Consider the following 25338-nt stretch of genomic DNA (forward strand, 5'->3'; position numbering starts at 1 on the left):
AGTTTGAATAATTTGTGTCATAATTTTCAAAGTTTTGGAACATAGAAGAGGCAAGTTAGTGTCTTGGAGATCAAATATATGTCATTATTATCAATATTCAAAATTTAATTTATTTTTTTTAATAAAATTAATTATAATTAAATTCAAACTTAAAATTTCATAATCTTAAAAACAATATATAAATGCTAATCACCACATCTTTAAATTCACCCAATAAAATCAATTTAGTCTAATGTGTATGCTTTTTTTCTCACTTGTTATGTAGTTCATTTAGCTTAATAGCTATCTACATTATTATTATTATTATTATTATTATTATTATTATTATTATTATTATTATTGGGAATGGTAAAAAAAATCTCAAACTTAATTTTCATAATTGTATTTTATTTATTTTTTAATAATTACATCTTGAATTATGGATGTCATTTTAATTCTATCCTACCATTAATTTTACTCCTTTTATAATTGTATTATAAACTTTTTTTATAATTATATTCTGAATTTTTAGAGGTCAATTTAATTTTATCGCATTGTTCATTAATCCATTATTAAAAAAAAAATTCAAGATACAATCGTAAATATTGATAAAATTTGAGTTTTTTTTTGTATTTGTTATTGTTATTATTATCATTGTGCTTATGATGGTATAAATTATATTTTTATTACATTAAATTTAATTATTTTACAATCCTAAAAATTCTTTCCAAGTCATAATTGTTCTTTTGAAATAAATAAAGAATAGAGCTTAAATAGCTAGATTTTCATTTTCCATACATATATGGTAGAAAATAATTATTTTAAAATTATCATTAAATTTATTTTATTTTCTTAATAATAAAAAATAAATTATATTATAGTATGAATAATGTTAGAGCTCATTTTGTTTATTATTTTTTTTTTTTTAAATATGCAATGCATAAATATAAATTAATGATATAAATAAATTATTTTAAAAATTATAATAATTTTAATAAAATTTTTATTTTCTATACAATTCATATTTACACACCCTTCATAATTTATGCAGAACCTTCAAAGTAGGGGTGGCCACGGTTCAGGTTCAATGAAATCATGAACCTGAACCAAACCGTCATGGGACGGTTCGGAAGACGGTTCTTGAACCGCCGGTTCCGGTTCGAGCCCCGGTTTAAAACGGTTTAGAGGACGGTTCGAAAAATGACAATTCAAGATAGTTTGAAAGCGGTTTAGCGGCGGTTTAAAAGCAACTTAAAGGAAAAATTATAGAAAAATTTTATTAATTTAGAATTTAAGTTATATTTGTAAAAATATTTTAATTTTTCTTATAAATCTTTCAATCAAAATAAAATAAGAAAAAGAAGAATAAAAATAACTTATTTTTAAGAAAAATTTAATAAGCAAAGACTTGAACTTATTAAAAAATTAGAGATAAAACTAATTTAAAAAAAAAATAGAAAAAGGTACATAAATTTAATCTTACCTATGTATCCCTTTAGGATTTAAAGGATTCAAAATTTTCAGTTATAAGTTGAGAGAAGGGAGATTGAGGTGGTTTTGTCATATGAAGCATAGACATAGGAAAGCTCCAATTAGATAAGTAGAGCATATTGGGTTGAGGATAGAATGAAAATAATAGATAGACCTAAACCGACTTGGAGGAGAATAGTACAACATGACCTAGAAGTATTACACATTTCCGAGGATTTAACTCAAAATCGTTTAGAGTAGAGAAAGAATCCATATAGCCGACCCCAATAAATTTTTGGGATAAAAACTTAGTTGAATTGAGTATTATTTGTCATTTTTTAAAAAATTATATGATAATTAATAATTAAAAAAATATAAAAGAAAAAAAAATCAAAATAGAGGATATTGAAAATTTTATTGAAGATATAAAATAATAACAGAGTAATTGAGATAGTATTAAAAATTTCAGTGAGTATAAAAATAATAAAGTAGGGGAATTGTGAAAGATCTTGAGAATTAAATGAGTTTAGAAAATAATTATATAGAAAATTTGAGAGAAATTGAAAGAGTATTAAGAATTAAAGAGAGTGTAGAGAATTAATGATATATATATATATATATATATATATATATATATATATATATATATATATATGAATTAGGAGTAGAATGAAGTATTTATTGAATTTTTTGTATTTAAATCGCCGATTTGGTCCGGTTCGAAATTGTCGGTTCAATCCGATTTGGAACCGCCTGTTCACGGTTTCTAAAAATTATGAACCTAAACTAAACCGTAGAAGGACGGTTTCGGTCTGATTTAAAACCGGTTCTAATTTTGACCGAACCGATTCCGGTTCGATTCCGATTCGAAACCGAACCGTGGCCACCCCTACTTCAAAGAGTCTGCCACTAGACTGGTCGCAAAGTCTTCATACTTCATTAAAAAGCCACGTGGCAAATTTCATCAACCAAGGAGGCAGCAATCAATGAGATGACAAGCTTTATTGTCGCTACATGGGTAGTCGGGTGCATAGTTTTTGCTCACCTTACGTCTTCTTCAAACAAATATTTTAATATCTTTTTCTTTTTCTTTTTTTAATATATATATTAAAGTGTTATCTATGGCACTTATGATTGGGTCCATAAGCCTCCGTCATTCTCCTAACTAATCAACACAATAATATAACCCCACTTCTCTCTAATACAGTACGTAAGGAAATATTATATAATTAATTAAAAATCGATTGAGTATTCAATTTTGTACTATTCATTTTATTTTATCACTTTTAACCAACTTATTAATATTAATAACATTGATAATTTATATAGTATAAAAATAAAATATAAATGTAAATCTTATATAATCATATCACTTTACAAAATATTTATTTTAGTTATTTAAATGTTAATAATTTAATTTTGTTTTTTAAAATACTTTTAATAAATTTTACTAATTAAAAAATTGATGTTGCTTAAGATCTTCAAATAGGTGAATGATTGGAGTATTGTCAGAGACGAGAGAAAAAGTGAGGTAGGTGGTTTAAGTCAGGCCACTTTAATACTTAAATCAGTAAATGTTAAATAGAGAACAAATATTAACGAATAATAGTGAAATAGAATAGTGTACCTTGAATATTGATATGGACTATACTTATATAGTAGAGGACAATACTTTTTATATTTTAATCGGGATCTTACCAACTCGTACCAGTTCATTTCCTTTTTACTTTTTATGAAGGTATCATCTAATATGTTCTATATTTTTTACGATAATATAGGACATAATTTTATTATGTATCTGACTCCTACCCAATTACTCTTTCTGATCCGAATACATACATGTCCTATAATCAAGCAACCATCTTGCTCAAACACATTGTGAACTGTACAAACACCTGATGTTTACTTTGATTTGGTTTCAAAAATCCAAGCCCCTTTCCATTTGGATCGGATTTTTATCCATGCTATATCAAAAATAAAAATATAACTCATAGTGGTCCATTGGCTAAAGGTCTATAATTTATATGTCAGATACAAGTTCGAGTTCCTACTCCTCCAGTCCCATACTTAAAAAAAATATTAATTTTTAGAAAATCATGAAAATAGTATTTCATAGGCTTAATAACTATAAAAATCTAAACATGCTTATGTATTTTTAAATTTAGCCAAAAATTTTAATATCATCAATTTATATGACTCCCCCAAAAGTATATATAAATATTTGACCCTAGTTTTTAGATAGCCCATGAGTATAATCATATTTAATGGTTTTGCCATGAGATTCATTTAGTCAGTTCAACCACTGTAAGACTCACTCAATAAAAGTAAAGAACTTGATTAAACATAAGCAATATTGATAGAATTGTCAAAATATAGTAATGCCTATAATTATGCATTATAAATAGAAATAAATTCCTATAATTATGCTAGCTAATAATATCTACATAATTACATACTTGACTTACTATAATCTATTATTGTTCATATTCTATATAAAGAGATCAGATCATATATAGATGTATGGTTTTTCTTCTTATCAATTTAATACACTATTCTCTCATATTAGCTATAACTCGAGCATCGGAGGGTCTTTACTGAGTTCATACCCAAAGGACCTATGACCTATTTATTTTATATTTTGCAGGTACATACCCATAAGAAATTTCCGTACACTGCATCAGAAAAAGTATAAAAATAGTATTTCATAGGCTTAATAACTATAAAAATCTAAACATTTTTATGTATTTTTAAATTTAGCCAAAAATTTAATATCATCAATTTAATCCTTTATTTTTTACATTTATTTTAATTTTAACTAGCAAGTTATTTGGTACTTGAAAACACGAGTTCATTAGGATAAAAATTTATATTTTATTAATGAATTCTATATTTTTCATTTGAAAATATTTTTATGAATTTAACAATTTAGTTCAACTTAAATCATTTTAGATGCATAATTAGAGACTTAATATCCAAAATTTAAGGACCTTGAATTTATTTTTTTGCGGTTATTATTATTGATCTTGGATAAATTAATTAACATGACAAAGTGTTGACCAGTTGATGGGGATTAACAATCTGGAATTAACGTAATCATCGGTTTCTAATTCATTTATTTTACTTAATTATAAATATAATTGCCTATACAAGCTTCCTTCATGGTTATTAAATTAGGATTTGCTGAGTTGAATTACTTGAACCAATTAAGGATAAATCTATTTGCCTACTTTTTGGTGAAACGCCATTCATTTGCTCGGATATCTTAATTTGATTAATGATTCTATTTTACATAATTAATGAAAACTATGCCCATTTATTATAAAAAAATCAGCCTATAGGAGCCTGCCAGTAGACTGATCGCGAAGTCTTCATACTTTCATGAAAAAGCCACGTGGCCAATACGATCAACCACTGAGATGGCAATGTTTATTGTCGCTACATGGGTAGTAGGATGCATGATTTTTGCTCACGTCGCGTCTTCTTCAAACAAATATTTTTAATATCTTTTTCTTTTAATATATTATTAAAGTGCTATCTGTGGCATTTATGATTGGGCCCATAAGCTTCCGTTATTCTCCTAACTAATCAACACAATAATATAACCCCACTTACCTCTGATCCACTAAGCAGTGAAATATTATATATTTATAAATTGATTGAGTGATTATTAATATTAATAACAATTATAATTTGTATAGTATAGAAAATAAATAAAAATGTAAATCTTATATAGTTATATCACTTTATAACTAATATAAATATGTAAAATATTTATTTTTAGTTATTTAAATTTTAATAATTTTAATTTTATTTTTTTAAAACATTTTTAATAGATTTTAATAATTAGAAAATAAAAATATTAATTTTCAGAAAAGAATTACAAAAATAATATTTCATAGGCTTAATAACTATAGAAATCTAAAATTTTTTTATGTATTTTTAAATTTAGCCAAAAATTTTAGTATCATCAATTTGATCCTTTATTTTTGACATTTATTAACATCTTTTTATTTTATTAATGAATTCTACATTTTTCATTTGAAAATATTTTTATGAATTTAACAATTTAGTTCAACTTAAATAATTTTAGATGCAAAATTAGAGATTTAATGTTACAAATTTTAAGGACCTTGGATAAATTAATTAATATGCTTTCATGTGACAAAGTGTTGACCAATTAATTGGGATTAACAATGTGGAATTAACGTAATCATTCATTTATTTTACTTAATTATAAATATAATTGCCTTTTACAAGCTTCCTACATTTAAATAATGGTTATTAAATTAGGATTTGCTTAGTTGACTTACTTGAATCGCTTAAGGATAAATCTATTTGCCTACTTTTTTGAGAAACGCAATTCATTTTCTTGGATATCTTAATTTGATTAATGATTTTATTTTACATAATTACTGAAATATTAAATTATTTCATAAAATTGTTTACTTTTATAACTAATTATCTTATTAAATCAATAAATTTTGACTCATTAGTACTAAAATTATTTTTAGAGCGGTAAGATATCGAGTTCAAATAATTAGAGCCAATTATATTAAGAACTTAATTATTATTAGGGATGTCAACGGATTGAGTTTTTGTGGGTACTCGATCCGATCGAACTCTAATAGAATAAATTTAGATAGGATATAATCGAGTTTGAAATAGGTTCAGATTTTATAGGTAAGTTATCCATTATTCGAATCCGTTTATATAAATACTTAATTAAATATAAAATATATAATTTTTATTATAATATTTATAAATTTTTATATATTTTATTTTATATAAAATGAAATTTAAATATTTTATAGAATTATTAAAATTTTAAAATATAAATTATTAATAAAAAAATAAATTTTTATGTTTCATTTTTCTACGGATAATAATAATCAGGTTTGAGACAAATTTAGATTTTAAAAATATTAATTAGGTTTAGGTTCGAGTAGGATGATTTTCACTACCCATTACCATCCCTAATCATTATAAGAGCGACAAGTTGATCAATGTAAAATTTAGTCATCCTCACCGATCTTAACTAATTTGAGATTAAAGCTTAGTTATCATTGTTGCACATATAACACATATTCTAAATTATTCTTCACCTTTTATTTTGATAAATAAAAAAATATAAAAAATAATTAAAATTATCAAAATTTCAATTTTTAATCTTTTATAGTGCATGATATTTATTCACTCAATTATATATAAACTATATTCATTTTAATATTCTCTTTATCTTTTCTTGGCTAAAATATAGGTGTGGAAGTATCAAAGAGATTAAAAATTTAAGGCAAGGCAAAGTTAATAAAGAATCATGGAAATTAAAAAATGGGTAGAAGATTTTGCATAAATTATTGAATTGGTTTCAATGTTACTAAGCATTAAAGAATGTTGAATAAAGTCCCACCGACACATACAAACAAATCTCTCTTTCTTTCTCATGCACAAGCAAAGTTTTTTATATTGAGTAGCAAATGATGAAGGTATGACTTGGTTAGCAGCTAAAATATTACACTACATGTGGGTTGATTGGGTGGGTGTAGGCTAATTTTTATATGAGATGATCCCAAGGCCTTGGACAATGGGCACCATATCATTATTGGTTTCAGAAAAAATACAGGTTTTCTTAGAAGTTGTCATGCATGTGTGGTGATAATAAATTTATTTGGTTTAAATTGGACCCTAACCCTTCTAATTTTATAAATTTAAATAATATATATATATATATATATATAAATTTATACTTAATTTTCTATTATGACATAATTTTTGTGGATTTATTTTTTAAAATCAAAAAATTTTTAGTCCATTTATTACATGCATTTTTTAAGAAAAACATAGATTTATCGATAATTAAATTTTACTACAAGGCCTAAGACTCAAATACAAGAGAAGGATCCATCATAACAAACTCAATTATAAACAAGGCCTAAATAAAGCCCACAAATACAAAGAAACCCTACGGTGGCAGTTGGGATCCGACCTCGATGCCCCTTGACACCGTAAGCAAAGGACGACTGCAACTCATAGTGCCGCTCGTCACGCGAAGCCAACCTAGCGGTCGCCGAAATTGGCATTAAATAACCAAAGAGCCAAAAAAACAGGGGGTCCATTATAGTCAGGGCAAGCCAGGAATCTCATTTAGTGGTGTCAAAAAATTTTGTTTTACGTAATTTAAAGAAAAAAAAAATATTTACAATAATAAATTATTTATTAGGAGAAAAAAATTCAAATTTTTAATATATAATTGAGTAAAAAAAGAATAATTTTATAAATAGCTATAATATTAAATTGACAATTGTCCTTGATGAGTTTTTATTTTTTTGAAAGCTTTTTAATATATATGGTCAAATAATCATTTATAACTGACCTCCTATTCAGTTTTATAAATATTTTTCATTTTAAATTTGTAAATGTATTATTAATATTATTGTCAATTTTACAAATAAATTCAATAATTCAATAAATATTCTAGATTTTTCTTCCTTTGGATTAACTTTTGAATGAAACTACTAATTCCCTTAATTTATTTTATGAAATTGAGTTTGTTCATTAGTTTTATTGATACAAAAATGAAAAGAAAAAAAGACCATCAATTGTTATAGAATGAGTAAAAAGAATAAAAAAAAGATATGTTAAATAAAAAAATTGTGATTTTGTGAATAGAAGAAATAAAAGATGGAAAAAGAAGAGTAAGAGAAAAAGAAATTATTTTTAGAGTTTTAGTGGATAGATTTTGACTTTTTCTTTAGATTTTATTATTTACTTTAAAAAATAAATATAGAGTATGTTTATAAAAAAAAATATTAGGTATTTAGTATAAACATCTAATAAATCTAAATTTATTAAATATAATAGTATTTTAAAAAATTTTAATAAGGGTAAAAAAATTATTTGTGGTAGTTTAATATATATATATAGAGAGAGAGAGAGAGAGTTTTTATTTTAAAAAATTGAGTGGGTCAATCAACCCCACTCAATCACACCTAAATCCGCACTTAATCCACTCAATCACACCTAAATCCGTCCTTGCTTTCGGTCCCAAATTTTTGTTGATATTTTTTATAATAGTTATTATTAGTAATTTTTTTATAATATTTTTATATTAATTTTTTATATTAATTTTTTATACTAATTTTTCATTAATCATTTATTATTTTAGTAATTTTTTGAAAATTTTATTTTTTTGAATTTTTTATTTATTATTTGAAATTTTAATTTTTTTTATAATTTTTTTAAATTAGCAATCGACTTTTCGGTTGCTAAATTAGTTACAAATAGTAACCAATTTATAAAATAGTTACAAAATTACAAAATTAAAGATGCCAAGTTTTTTACAACTGATTATGTTTTGTTTACGTTAGCAACCATTTTCGATTGCTAAATCGATTGCTATTAGCAATCGATAATTTTTTATCAAAAGTTTTATTTTCTTTAAATTTAATTAATTTAACAACTGAATGGATTTTTTATTGTTATTTATAATCAATTTAGTTATCGGTTGCTATTTGCAACTAATCTCATTACAACCGACTGAATCAGTTGCTAAATTGGTTATTGAATCAATTGCCAACATATTTTAATTCAGTCAGTTGCTAATCTTTTTTCTTTTTTTTTTTCTTTTTTTTTTTTTTTTTGTGTAGTGATACTGTAAAAGCAACTATCCTCAAACCCAACAGGGAAAGTGGCCAAACATCCGAACCCAAGAATAGTCTTTAAAAAATATAAAATGTCCTTACCACACCGTGAACACACATTTAGGGCCTCAACCCCATTAGTAGAATGTGCAAATCTAAGAAGAAGACTAAATGTCTTGCCGTTTGAACAATCTATAATGACCACACCGTCCTCCAATTAACAGATATAAGTGTTGAAGAAGCTGCATCATGTGAATAGTAACATATTATGGGCAATATAATTGTAACTCATTCTAATTGCGTAGTTTCCATATCGAGTCCTAGGCCAATAAATGATATCTGCAGGAAGGTGATAATTAATAGGCAAGCTAAGAATTAAATCATGTTCGAAAGGCAAGAAGACAAATCGTATAACATACCTGTTATGATTTTATGATCTCATCAGTAAGAGAAGAAATAAGAGCATCCAAGGGTAACCTCTTAGGTATTAGAGGTTGCAAATGATCATAACTAGGAAGCAAGTTATCTAACCAAACCTTAATAGATTGTCCATCCCCTTTGCCCTCCAAGATAACTCTTTCTATCACTTGTGAAATTCTTTGTCATATAAAGCTTGAATTATGACCTTTTAAAGAAGCACTGTATAACACGCCTAATTTTTAAATTTATTATTTTGTGAGTAAATATTAATATTTTATTTTATTTAAATTTTAGAAAATTATTTGAAATTTTTTCAGATTTTAGAAATCGGGTTCGATTTTCTGAAATTATGAAACTTTGATGATTTTTAAAAATTAATTTAAAGACCACGTGGCAAAACTAAAAATATATTTGGACTCTACGAATTTTTCTAAGTTTTCTAAAATTTTTTTTCGGAATTTTTGTGCCTCGTTTTCGGTCCCAAAACAGAGTAAAAATTTAAAATTTTGTATCTTGAATCGAATCGGCCGAATCAAACCGAACTGGATTGGACCGGTCGAATCATACCGACTTCTTTTTTCCTTTTCTTTCTTCCCTGCGCGCGCCCCGTCTCTCTTCCTCTCTCTCCCGTTTTCTCTCTCCTCCCTCCTCCTCACGCCGGCCAGCCACCGCCCCAGCCTCCCCACCTCACCTGCGCGCCGCCCCAGCCTCCCCACCTCACCTGCGCGCCGCCCCAGTGCTTCCCCATCTCCGGTTGCCGCTGGAACCCCAAGAAAACGCCCGCAAAGTCACGCGACGTGCAGTGCAACGTCTAGCCTTCTCGGCCTAAATCCGGCTGATCCGGCTGATCCGGCCATCGATTGGGTCGGGTCTTGTGTCAAACACTATCTACACCTCAAGAGCTTTCCATAGACACCAAGAACACCAAAATCCATCGAGCGGTTTGCCCAATTTTTGTCCGGGAAGTTTTAGTCCATTTTAATTTTTGGGTTAGATTTCTCGCAAACCGTGAACCCCACGAGAAAACCGAGAGTACCAGAGCGCTCCACTCGTCGAGACCTTCGCGGCAATATAAATTTCAAAATTTTCCAATACCGTTTTTCGGTGGGTCCCACGAAATTCATTATGTTTTTCCGAACATTAAATGAGCTTAGAAAATTCCGTAAAAATTATATACTAACCCCCGTGTTGTGGGCTTCATGTAGGTACCTTCAATTCGCGAAAATTCGACGGTTGGCCAGGTCTGTGAATTTTCGGCCAGACAGACAAGCTACCGAAAAAGTCTCAAAATTGGGTAGATATTTTAGCTACCCCATCATTGTCAGATGTCCCGAGCGCGTTCCCGAGATCAGAATCGGCATAGGTAAACCCGAACCTTACTTTTTCTTAATTTTCTAATGCTTGAATGGGATTAAAAATCCATAAAATATTTGTGGTAGCTCAGAAAATTATAATTCCTTTTGCATTAGCTTAGTAATGATGCTAAGGACCGCGGGGCAAAGTTTTAGAATTTTTAGAACTCATTTGGGTAGTTTTTACAAGAGGATTAAATTATGAGGACTAAACTGTAAGTTTACATGTTGTGATTGATGACTGTTTGGATGGACCCAGGAGGGGCTGTGTGATGTGATTGAGTTGTGAATATATGGTTTGTGGATATGAAAGTGTGTTTTAAGCCTTTTTGCAGGTTGGGTAAGTCCTAGGTATAGGGGAGATTTTGTCGAATTTTTGGCACAACTTAGGATATTTTTGGTCTTTTTCTTAGTTTGTATTGAGTCAAATTTATTAAATGATTGTAATAAAATTGTCAGGTGAGCCAGGACAGCCTTCCTCCTCCGCCCAACCGCCACAGTGACTGCGGTTAAGTCTGTGAGTAAAATATTAATTTTAATTGTAATTTCGATATTATTATATGTTCAAGCATGCCTATGCATCACTTATAAATATGTATTTATGTAGTTAAATACTAGGCACATTTTATATTGCATTCATAATTGTTAAAATGCCATGGATGTTGTTGAGGTAATTTGGAGCAGTGTGCGTGAGTTGGCGTACGTGTGGTGTGGTGTGGTGTTGGCTTTGGACAGGACGAGTAGACACGGCTTGAGATCTTCGCTGGGACCCGGTCCTTCGGGCTAGACACGGCTTGAATTCTTTGCTGAGACCCCGATTTGGTTTATTAAGTGAAAGTCTGGCTTGAGTTCTTCACTGGCACAGGTTGGATTAAGATGGCTGTATAGGGGATCAGCTCCCATATATCTATTGTTTGACCTTATCGGGTGTGTGAGTGCTCCAGATTACCTTTTTGCTATTATGACGTGAAAATATTGACGATGTTGCATTTCACTCTACTGAGTGCATTAGCTTTAGATAGTTATAGAGATTATGGTTAAAATTGATATTTTACTTTCTGAGTCGAACGCTCATTCCTGTTCATTATTTTTCCAGGCTACAGGAGGATTATTGTTGTGGTTAACCTACTTTTCTTCTTCGCAGGTCGTTTATTAATGTTTGTGTAATTCTATTAACTCCTAGAATTTCTGCATGTGTTAAAAATATTTATTTGATTTGGGTCTGTAATATAATTTTCCATGTTAGACCTGTAAACTTATTATATGCATGTATGTTGGACTGGATGAGGGAGCTGAGCTCCCATTTGACTTTATGTTATTATAAGTATGTGGAGGGTGAGCTGAGCTCCCCAATTGATTATATATTGTGTTTACAGGTCGGGTGAGTAAAAAACTCCAGGTTGAAAGGTCCATTTTATGGCTGAACTCTGTCCGGTTGAATTCTTGAAATTGAGCCCAAATGGGCCTTAGAGTTGGGTTGAGGAATAGTTAGGCTTACTACGAGCCTCGGAGGCTTTAGGCTGGCTCAGGTCCTAGTGCCGGTCCGGCCCATAGGTTGGGTCGTGACACACTGAGAATAATACTAAACCTTCAAAATGCGATCACATGGAGAATCTAGTGACATCTACAATCTCCAGGTAAAGGACATTCCAACTAAAGGACACCTTAGACTTAGCAAAATTAATATCTTGCTCAAAAGTTAACTCATTTTGATGCTATAAAATTTTAATTTTCTGGTATTCCTACTAAATAGCCTTTGCAATAAGTACACTATCATTAGCAAAAGAGAGATGAGAAACACCTTGAGTAATTTTAATCCCATGGACTTCTTACCTTTGAATTGTCCTCCTAATCAATGCACTAAAAAAAAAAAATTCTACACACAATAAAAATAAGTAAGGAGATAGAGGATCTCCTTGTCGCAATCCTTGACTCAATATCAACAAGCCTCAAAGGAGCCTATTTATCAAGAAAGTGAAAGGAATTGAATATTAGAAATGTAGGACATAATAAAGTTGGATGAAGAACACTAACTTACCCATTCTTTGCATAACCCCTACTAGAAAATATATATCATTCCACCACATCATAAGCCTTACTCATATCCAATTTAAAAGCAAAGTAGCCTCGTTTACCCTTAATCCTATACTTCATAGAGTGAAAAACCTCAATAGTTGTTAATGCATTATCCAAAATAAGCTTTCCCTGAGCAAAGGCACTTTGAGTCTTAGTTATTAGAGTAGGTAAAATAACCTTCTGTTATTTTTTATGTGACTTGAATTTTAGATACGTCTTTATGAATCTGAATTGTGATTCGACTTGAAAGTTTCGCACTGCGTCCTGATTAGAATAAAAAGTGAAGTCTGTGATAGTAATAGAGGGTACGAGATTGAAGAAATTAGGTTCTAGATTTGGTGGGACTTGAAGAATGACTAATATTTGGATTCTAGGAATTATGCTGAGACAGAAAGAGTATGAAATGAGGGAAGGAGATTACGGATTAAGATTTTTTTTTTTTTAATCATGGTTAGAATTTTTCTTTTTTGTTTTAATAATGTAGTATGTGGATTGCTCACATTTATATTAAAATAAGTCAAATGACATATCATGTCAATTGAGACATACTCTCCAAATTAATTTCAAATTTTAGATAAAATTTTTATCAATTTTATCAATTTTATGTATTAAGTTAAGAAAAAATTTAAATTAAATTATAAAAACACATAAAGATTTAAATTTTTTTATAATTAGACATTATTTATATTAATATTTATTTTCATATAATTAGATAATGTTTAGTTGATGAATCATGGATATCTAGGATTTTTCTAGGCCGAAATAAAACAAAATTCAGAAACTTTATTATTGATTGATTGGACCCAAACCCAATCCATCCTAACAGTCGAAGAGATTTTCAAAATGGCATTAGAAATTAAATTTTATATATAAAAAATGTAATAAATAACTACATTCGAAAGCTCTCTTTAAAAAACATTAAAAAAAAATGAATAGACGTTAATGGTAGCACATAAACTTTTACCATCTCATAAAAATAGGCTTTTTTTTATTTGTTTTGAATTATGGGCTACTTTTCTTTTTAAAATAATAATTTATTTATTAACTTACTAATATATCTCTATTTAATATGTATTAAAAAGTAAAATTTATTAATTTTAAGAATAATTTAATAATATGAATTATTTAATTTTTAATGAAATAATATAAGTAGAGGGTATATTGAGAAAAACAAAATAAAATCTATTATTTTGAACTATATTAATTATATTTTCTTAATCATATAAAAAAGATTAAGTTATCTTTATAAAACAAAAAGAATAAAGAGAAAAATTTATAAAATATATCTAATATAACTTCAAATATTTATATCAAAATTTATGTAAAATTAATAGAAATGTATATAATGAATATATAAATTTAAATATAAATATCTAATTTAATAATTAATTAACTCATTTTCATATGATATTGGCTTCTATAGCCACACTCAAAATTACAATACTAAAATCATTATTTCTTCCCATTAAAAAAATTATCTTTTTTCTCTTTGATAATTATTTTTTTTATTAATAAAAAAAATTCTTCAATTATTAGTTGATTGCCTCCAGTCTACCACCACGAGTTTTCACGTGCATCAGCATATCACTCTTCTTTAATCCATTTTGTCCTTTCTTTTATTTTCCTCCATCTCTCTCTCACCATACGTCCCGTAATAAAGTTGGAACATTATACAAAATAGAGAAAAGTCAAAGGACTATGGCTGCAAATTACATCCCATTATATGTCAACATGATTGGCCTCATCCACCTTATAATTAGCTTTATTTCAAAAAAATAATAATAAATAATAATAATAATAATATTTTGAATATATATATATATATATATGCTTTTTTTAATTTTATTTAGACTTGAACTTATATTAGATAAATAAAGACCAAAACGACAAGCACGTGTCAAAGTTAATGCATTTGGAAGCCATCGTTTTGCTTTATTGACTGGAATAATAATATGGTAGGGCCCTACCCTTGCTAAGGGCTGCCACACCCACCGGTTAGCCGCCTCTTGTCCTATTACACAGCCAATCTTTTTTTATTTTAACAATTTTTATTTTAATTTTATACAAAATGATATATAAAGATGAAATATTTTAAATAAATAAATAATTTAAAAATTATATCTTAATAACATTGAAAATAATATTTTTAAAAATAATTTTTTAGCCTTTTAATCTCAACCCAAAAAATGCATTAATTATTTGTTTATTAAGATTCAGTATTTTAAATCTAAAACATTAATTAATTTGTAGAGATATTTGTAATACATAATTAAAAAAAATGAAGTTTTATATATATATATTCATTAATTTAATGTAGATAATAGTTTATTTTAAATTTTATCATTATTATTTTCTAAATAATAATTTTGATATTATATTTGATAGTTTATATATAGCTAAATAAAGAGATAAATATGAATTTATAAGAATGAATTGTTTATTTAAGAAATAAATATATTATAGAATTATAATTAATGTCTATAAAATAATTGAACAAGTTATTTGTTTATATTGTCTACTTCTTTTTGGAGCCAAACAAAACTTTATGTACAAATGGATTAAATCATAATATAATTAAAAAAATAATTTATTTTCAAATGTAAATTTTTAAGTATCATTGTCTATTTCTTCATGTAGTTTGTGAAATGCTAAATATCTTTAATAATTCATAATTTAAAAATTTTCTTCATATTGGGACTAAATTGTCTCACATGGTGTATCTTAATTTTTTTTAATATATATATATATATATATATATATATATATATATATATATATATATATATATATATATATATATATATATATATATAAATAAATTATGGCCACAATTAAGCTTATATTTTTTTAATTTATAAATAAATTAAAAAAAAATGAATACTCGAATCTGAGAAGTAATATAGATCAAGTCAAGTTAGGCGCATCATTTGTTAAGCATTACACGTTTTATTAATTGGGCATAGAGTTCAATGGAATAAAAAATTGGAAAATGTCTAAAGGATCATTAGGTCATTAATGCATGTGACATTCCTGTAGACAATGAGGATTATGCATGGCATAACTTCTAACAAAAATCATTTGACTTGTAGTTTTTCGAGATTAAAAAAGAAAACATCCTTTTAATTGTTCTTGGGGGGGACGTATTGTTTTATTTTAATCACATCATACAAGTTACAATTAATTACAATTTAAAATTATGGTCATTAATTAAGTAAATTACCCTTAATTAGATTTCATTCCATTCATTGCCTAGCTGTAGTCATAAACTATTACTCCACTTGCATTTTGAAGGGCATATGCATGTCTTCAAATTCCAATCTATTCAACGCAGAAACAATGATTAGATAAGGAAACTTTTATTCGATCAACTTTTCAAATTCAATTCTAGTATGCTTCGTTGCAACTTTTGAATGTGGATTGATTTTTCTAACATCAATTTCTAGTATTAACAAACAGTCAAGTAGGTTAAAACTCAGACTTTATGATAAAAGTTTATAAATAATATTTCTTCCATTTCATTTCAAGTGTTCTTTTAAGATTTTTATATAATAATTAAGAAAATTGTTAAATGATCTCATTCTCACAAAAAAAATTAATAATTAACTAAAATGCCCTTTATTTAACCAAGATGAAGAAAGGTGATAAGAAAAAGATAAATGTATTGAACTAACAATAAATAAGGGTAAAGTTGGAAAAAAAATTAATATTTCCTTAATTTTCTAAAAAAGCAAATAAAATGAAAAAATAAAATAAAATATCACTTAGGCCCTGTTCAGCAATATTAATTATTCTAGTACTTGTTAGCTATTTTACCAGCTTTCAATAATTTTATTAACGGTTAACCATTAAATATTAATTGTTAGTAATTAACTATTCATATAGTGATTTAAAGTAAAAGTATTCGGTAAAAATAATTATTTGATTAACTTTTAAAAGTAAAAATAATAGTATTACTTTTATTAACCCTAATTAAAATTTTTCCTTAACCTCTAAAAGTTAGGAGGTAATTTTCATAAATCATTCTTTCAATATTTAAATATTAGTATAAACACTATACCATTGAGTAGTATATATAAAAGATGTAGTATTTTAATTAGGATTAAAACACTAACACTACCTTAAAAATTATTGCTGCACAAGATCTTTTATACATATATATATAATTTTGATAAGAAAATTAAATTAATAAAAAATAATTTCTCATAGAAATTATTATTTTGATACAAATAACGAATTTGAGTCGAAACTATTTTTTTCTATAATGATTCTACAGGTAACTCAAATTAACTTAGAACTCGAAAAATTATCCAAAAAAGAAACAATACTCAAATAATCTATAATTCAAAATATCTCAAATCTAAATCATCCCATTTATCACCATTACAATTAATTCATTTTCTAGTAATTTAGTAAGTTAATTAAGTTATCTAACAATTAGATCATTTATTTAAAATGATGTCCCTATTTCGTTGATTTGTTAACTAAATTTCGATTTTTAGAGTTTTAATTACTAATTTTAAATGTTAGATAAACACAGCTGTTGTATATCTTACTTTTTAAAAGTTAATGATTCAAAATTATATTTAAATTATTAAAAATTAAAATTTTTATTTGCTAACTTTTAATTTTGCAATTGTTTACCATTATCACCAATATTTAAACACTGGCTGCTAACTATATATATATATATATATATATATATATATATTTTAAGTGAAAGATGGCAAATATGTTAAGCAGCTACTTTTAAATATGTCTTCAATAATTTATATTATAATAAAAAAATAATTATTTAATTTTTATATTTTAATAAAAGCATCGACTACGTCATGATACTTCTATTTCTCTCAATCAATTTGGTTTCATGCCCGGTTGTTCAACTATGGAAGCGATCATTCTTATTAGAAGCTTGATGGAGAAATCTAGAGATGTGAAGAAAGATCTACACATGGTTTTTATTGATTTGGAGAAGGCTTATGATAGTGTTCCAAGAGAGGTCTTATGGAAAGTGTTAGAACAAAAGAGGGTATCTATTAGATACATACAAGTATTGAAAGATATGTATGAAGGAGCAATTACTATTGTGCGCACAATGGGAGGGGACACAAGAGATTTTTCGATCTCAATTGGATTACACCAAGGATCAGCCATAAGCCCTTACCTTTTTACATTAGTTTTAGATGAACTGACGAAACATATACAATAGAGTATTCCTTGGTGCATGATGTTTGCGGATGATTTTGTTCTGATAGATGAGACACGAGAAGGAGTCAATAGGAAGCTAGAACTTTGGAGAAGTACTCTAGAGTCAAAGAGTTTTAAGTTAAGTAGAACGAAGATAGAATACATGCATTGCAAGTTCAGTGAAGGCCAAACTGGTGATAGGGAAGGAGTTAGTTTGAATGGAGTGGTACTGTTCCAAAGTAATCACTTTAAATATCTAGGCTCAGTCCTTCAAGTAGATGGGGGATGTGAGGAGGATGTTAGTCATAGGATTAAAGCCGGATGGTTGAAGTGGAGATGTGCCACGGGAGTTTTATGTGATCGTAAGATTTCTAATAAATTGAAAGGAAAATTTTATCGTACAGTCATACGACCGGCTATGTTATATGGTAGTAAGTGTTGGGCACTGAAAGAGTCGTATGCATCTAAAATAAGAGTAGCAGAGATGAGAATGTTAAGGTGGATGAGTGGTCATACTAGACTAAATAAAATAATTAATGAAAGTATTAGAGAAAAGGTAGGAGTGGTGTCAATTGAAGATAAGTTGAGAGAAGGGAGATTGAGGTGGTTTGGTCATGTGAAGCGTAGACATACGGAGGCTCCAGTTAGACAAGTAGAGCACGTTAGGTTAGAGGATAGAAAAAAAAAAGGGGTAGACCTAAATTAACTTGGAGGAGAGTAGTACAACATGACTTAGAAGCATTACACATTTCTGAGGATTTAATCCAAAATCGTTCAGAGTGAAAAAAGCGAATCCATATAGCCAAACCTAAATTTTTTGGATAAAGGGTTAATTGAGTTGAGTTGAGTATCTATTTAATTTATTTATTTTTAGTTCATGAATTGTTAAGTCCCTCCCATTATTTTAAAGTAAATTTCTTTTTACAATTCAACTATTTAATAATAATAATATGCATTTAAATAATAGATAATAAATTATAATAGAATTTAAATACTAAAAATATTAATTCATTGTTATCCATTGCCATAACCAAAACAACTTAAATAATTAGATTCACGATACTACTCTCTCAGAATAAAGTTAAAAGACATATTTAAGATTACAAGCCTAAATATAAAGCTGAGATAAAATTCTTATCGAGCAAACACTTAATATCAAATATAGCTTAAATTTCATAAATTAAACAATAATCTCACATGTAATTTAGTAAAAATAAATATTATGAAATTTATTAATATTTAATTAAGATTATTGTTATAAATAAAATAATAATTATTTTAAAAAAAAAATTCAAGTAGGCATACCATCTTTACTACCTTTTATTATGAAAAAAATTCTTTAATCTCTCTTTAAAAAATTAAAATCACTAACCTAAGCATCAAAATGGGCACCAAAAAATCATCTACCTCACTTCTGTTTTTCATTATAGATCTACGTTTTATCTGAGTGACGACAAAAAAACCTGTCGGTAGCATTAATTAAAGAAACAAGATTATGCCTAATCCTTTTATTATTTTTCTGATTGATAAAATTACACTGTGCCACGAGTCTTCACATGGATGGATTGTGGAGATTTGTAGATAATATAGATATTATAATATGATAAAATATAATATAATATGATCCGAATATGAAGCAAGCCGACCATATGAAGCTTCCTAAAAGCAAGCATTGAGAAGACGCTAGAAATAAAAGTCATGGTTGACAGAGACGCATCAATCATTTGGTTTCTTGCACCGCTCCCCATTCCATTGCCCACTTTCGTTATGGACCATACTGAGATATATATATATATACCACCCCCACACCCCCCCCCATCCCCCCCCCCCCCCCCAAAATAGTTCCAAAAATTCATAAGATTAAGAATCGCAAATAATTCAATTTAAATCCAAAAAATAAATAAATTAATTAATTTAATACTTTATTTAAAACTAATTAGTAAAATGTTCAATTCATTAGAAAATTTTAATTTATTTTATTTTAATTTTTTTATCTAAATTAATTTAAAATTTTTAATTTAATCTCAATTTTATCTAAAAATTAAAATTTACAAATTAAATTTTTTAATTTCTTAATTTAAATAAAAAATTAAAAAGTTTAAATTTTTAATTTAAACTTAAAAATTAAAAAGTCTAATTTCTTAACTTTTTTTTATTTTTAGCTAAATTAAGCTTAATTAAAAATTTTACATTAAATCAATAAAAAATTAAAAATGAATTAAATTAAACTTGCCAAGGATGTATTTAAATTTTTAATCAAAATTAATTTAATATATTATTTAATTTAAATAAATAAATTTAATTTTTATTTTAAAAATTCAATCTATTTGTAACTTTAGCCTCTATAACTTTTGTATTTTTTACTTTTATCATTTTCACTCTAAATTAATAAGAAATTTTTAAGAGTTTAAAGAGAAATTAAAATTTTAAATTTTTATTATTTTAATTTTTCTTTCTCTAATTAATATTTAAAAAGTAAAAAAAAAAAATCCATTCACATTCTTCAAAAGGTGTACTACACCACGCATTACTTGAATGTACTCAACAAATTTTTTTTTTAATTAAAACCAAATAATATAATAAATTATTTTACATTTCTAATTGACAATAATATAAGAAATAATGTGTTTAATTTTGAAATAATATAATAAACTAAATTTGAAGCAACTAGTTTGAATAATTTGTGTCATAATTTTCAAAGTTTTGGAACATAGAAGAGGCAAGTTAGTGTCTTGGAGATCAAATATATGTCATTATTATCAATATTCAAAATTTAATTTTTTTAATAAAATTAATTCTAATTAAATTCAAACTTAAAATTTCATAATCTTAAAAACAATATATAAATGCTAATCACCACATCTTTAAATTCACCCAATAAAATCAATTTAGTCTAATGTGTATGCTTTTTTTTTCTCACTTGTTAAGTAGTTCATTTAGCTTAATAGCTATTATTATTATTATTATTATTATTATTATTATTATTATTATTATTATTATTGGGAATGGTAAAAAAAATCTCAAACTTAATTTTCATAATTGTATTTTATTTATTTTTTAATAATTACATCTTGAATTATGGATATCATTTTAATTCTATCCTACCATTAATTTTACTCATTTTATAATTGTATTATAAACTTTTTTTTTATAATTATATTCTGAATTTTTAGAGGTCAATTTAATTTTATCGCATTGTTTATTACTCCATTATTAAAAAAAAAATCAAGATACAATGGTAAATATTGATAAAATTTTAGTTTTTTTTTTGAAGTATTTGTTATCGTTATTATTATCATTGTGCTTATGATAGTATAAATTATATTTTTATTACATTAAATTTAATTATTTTACAATTCTAAAAATTCTTTCCAGGCCATATTTTTTCTTTTGAAATAAAAAAAGAATAGTGCTTAAATAGCTAGATTTTCATTTTCCATACATATATGATAGAAAATAATTATTTTAAAATTATCATTAAATTTATTTTATTTTCTTAATAATAAAAAAATTATATTATATTATAAAATAATTTTAGAGCTCATTTTGTTTATTATTATTATTTTTTAAAAAATATATAATATACATATATAAATTAATGATATAAATAAATTATTTTAAAAATTATAATAATTTTAATAAAATTTTTATTTTCTATATAATTCATATCTACACACCCTTCATAATTTATGCAGAATCTTCAAAGAGTCTGCCACTAGACTGGTCGCAAAGTCTTCATACTTCATTAAAAAGCCACGTGGCAAATTGGATCAACCAACGAGGCAGCAATCAATGAGATGACAAGCTTTATTGTCGCTACATGGGTAGTAGGGTGCATAGTTTTTGCTCACCTTACGTCTTCTTCAAACAAATATTTTAATATCTTTTTCTTTTTCTTTTTCTTTTTCTTTTTCTTTTTTTAATATATATTAAAGTGTTATCTATGGCACTTATGATTGGGTCCATAAGCCTCCGTCATTCTCCTAACTAATCAACACAGTAATATAACCCCACTTCTCTCTAATCCAGTACGTAAGGAAATATTATATAATTAATTAAAAATCGATTGAGTGATTCAATTTTGTAGTATTCATTTTATTTTATCACTTTTAACCAACTTATTAATATTAATAACATTGATAATTTATATAGTATAAAAATAAAATATAAATGTAAATCTTATATAATCTAAAATATTTATTTTAGTTATTTAAATGTTAATAATTTAATTTTATCTTTTAAAATACTTTTAATAAATTTTACTAATTAGAAAATTGATGTTGCTTGAGATCTTCAAATAAGTGAATAGTTGGAGTATTGTCAGAGATGAGAGAAAAAGTGAGATCGGCGGTTTAAGTCAGGTCATTTTGATATTTAAGTCAATAAATATTAAATAGATAACAAATATTAACGAATAATAGTGAAATAGAATAGTGTACCTTGAATATTGATATGAACCATATTTATATAGTAGAGGATAATACTTTTTATGTTTTAATCGGGATTTTGCCAACTCTTATCAGTTCATTTTCTTTTTACTTTTTATGAAGGTATCATCTAATATGTCCTATATTTTCGACGATAATATAATACATACTTTTATTATGTATCTGACTCATACCCGATCACTCTTTCTGATCCGAATACATATATGTCCTATAACCAAGCAACCATCTTACTCGAACACATTGTGAACTGTACAAACACCTGATGTTTACTTTGATTTGATTTCAAAAATCCAAAACCCTCTCCATTTGGATCGGATTTTTATCCATGCTATATCAAAAATAAAAATATAACTCATAGTGGTCCATTGACTAAAGGCATATAATTTATATGTCAGATACAAGCTCGAGTTCCTACTCTTCCAATCCCATATTTAAAAAAAATATTAATTTTTAGAAAATCATAAAAATAGTATTTCATAGGCTTAATAACTATAAAAATCTAAACATGTTTATGTATTTTTAAATTTAGCCAAAAATTTTAATATCATCAATTTAATATGACTCCCCCAAAAGTATATATAAATATTTGACCCTGTAATTCGAGTTTTTGGATAACCAATGAGTATAATCATATATAATGGTTTTGTCATAATATTCATTTAATCAGTTCAACCACTGTAAGACCCACTCAATAAAAGGAAAGAGCTTGATTAAACATAAGCAATCTTGATAGAATTGCCAAAATATAATAATGCCTATAATTATGCATTATAAATAGAAATAAATTCCTATAATTATGCTAGCTAATAATATCTATATAATTACATACTTGACTTAATATAATCAATCATTATCCATATTCTATATAAAGAGTTCAGATCATATATAGATATATGGTCTTTCTTCCTATAAATTTAATATATTATTTTCTCATATTAGCTCTAATTTGAGCATCGAAGGATCTTTACCGAGTTCATACTCGAAGGACCTATGACTTATTTATTTTATATTTTGCAGGTACATACTCATAAGAAATTTCCGTGCACTGCATCAGAAAAAGTATAAAAATAGTATTTCATAGGCTTAATAACTATAAAAATCTAAACATTTTTATGTATTTTTAAATTTAGCCAAAAATTTTAATATCATCAATTTAATCCTTTATTTTTGACATTTATTTTAATTTTAACTAGCAAGTTATTTGGTACTTGAACACACGAGTTCATCAGCATAGTGTGCTGTTAAGGATAAAAACTTATATTTTATTAATGAATTCTATATTTTTCATTTGAAAATATTTTTATGAATTTAACAATTTAGTTCAACTTAAATCATTTTAGATGCAAAAATTAGAGACTTAATATCCAAAATTTAAGGACCTTGAATTTATTTTTTTGCGGTTATTATTATTGATCTTGGATAAATTAATTAACATGCTTTCATGTGACAAAGTGTTGACCAGTTGATGGGGATTAACAATCTGGAATTAACGTAATCATCGGTTTCTAATTCATTTATTTTACTTAATTATAAATATAATTGCCTATACAAGCTTCCTTCATGGTTATTAAATTAGGATTTGCTGAGTTGAATTACTTGAACCAATTAAGGATAAATCTATTTGCCTACTTTTTTGTGAAACGCCATTCATTTGCTCGGATATCTTAATTTGATTAATGATTCTATTATACATAATTAATGAAATATTAAATTATATCATAAAATTTTTTACTATTATAACTAATTATCTCATTAAATCAATAAATTTTGGCTCATGAGTACTAAAATCATCAATAAATTTTTAGATTTATTATTATTATTATTATTTTACAATCCTAAAAATTCTTTCCAAGTCACAATTGTTCTTTTGAAATAAAAATAGAATAGAGCTTAAAATAGCTAGATTTTCATTTTCGATACATATATAATAGAAAATAATTATTTTAAAATTATCATTAAATTTATTTCATTATCTTAAAAATAAAAATAAATCATATTATATTATGAAATAATTTTTACAGCTCATTTTATTTTTATTATTATTATTATTATTATGATTATTTTCTTTTAAGATATGCTAACACGCGCGCATACAAATGATTGTCGGAACTGAATCGTTTTGAAAATTATGGTCATTTTATTATAAAAAAATCAGCCTATAGGAGCCTGCCAGTAGACTGATCGCGAAGTCTTCATAATTTCATGAAAAGCCACGTGGCCAATACGATCAACCACTGAGATGGCAATGTTTATTGTCGCTACATGGGTAGTAGGATGCATGATTTTTGCTCACGTCGCGTCTTCTTCAAACAAATATTTTTAATATCTTTTTCTTTTAATATATTATTAAAGTGCTATCTCTGGCATTTATGATTGGGCCCATAAGCTTCCGTTATTCCCCTAACTAATCAACACAATAATATGACCCCACTTACGTCTGATCCACTAAGCAGTGAAATATTATATATTTATAAATTGATTGAGTGATTATTAATATTAATAACAATTATAATTTGTATAGTATAGAAAATAAATAAAAATGTAAATATTATATAGTTATATCACTTTATAACTAATATAAATATGTAAAATATTTATTTTTAGTTATTTAAATGTTAATAATTTTATTTTATTTTTTTAAAACATTTTTAATTGATTTTAATAATTAGAAAATAAAAATATTAATTTTCAGAAAAGAATTACAAAAATAATATTTCATAGGCTTAATAACTATAGAAATCTAAAATTTTTTTATGTATTTTTAAATTTAGC

Source organism: Hevea brasiliensis, chromosome 6, assembly GCF_030052815.1.
Source record: "Hevea brasiliensis isolate MT/VB/25A 57/8 chromosome 6, ASM3005281v1, whole genome shotgun sequence".
NCBI classification, from domain to species: Eukaryota; Viridiplantae; Streptophyta; class Magnoliopsida; order Malpighiales; family Euphorbiaceae; genus Hevea; species Hevea brasiliensis.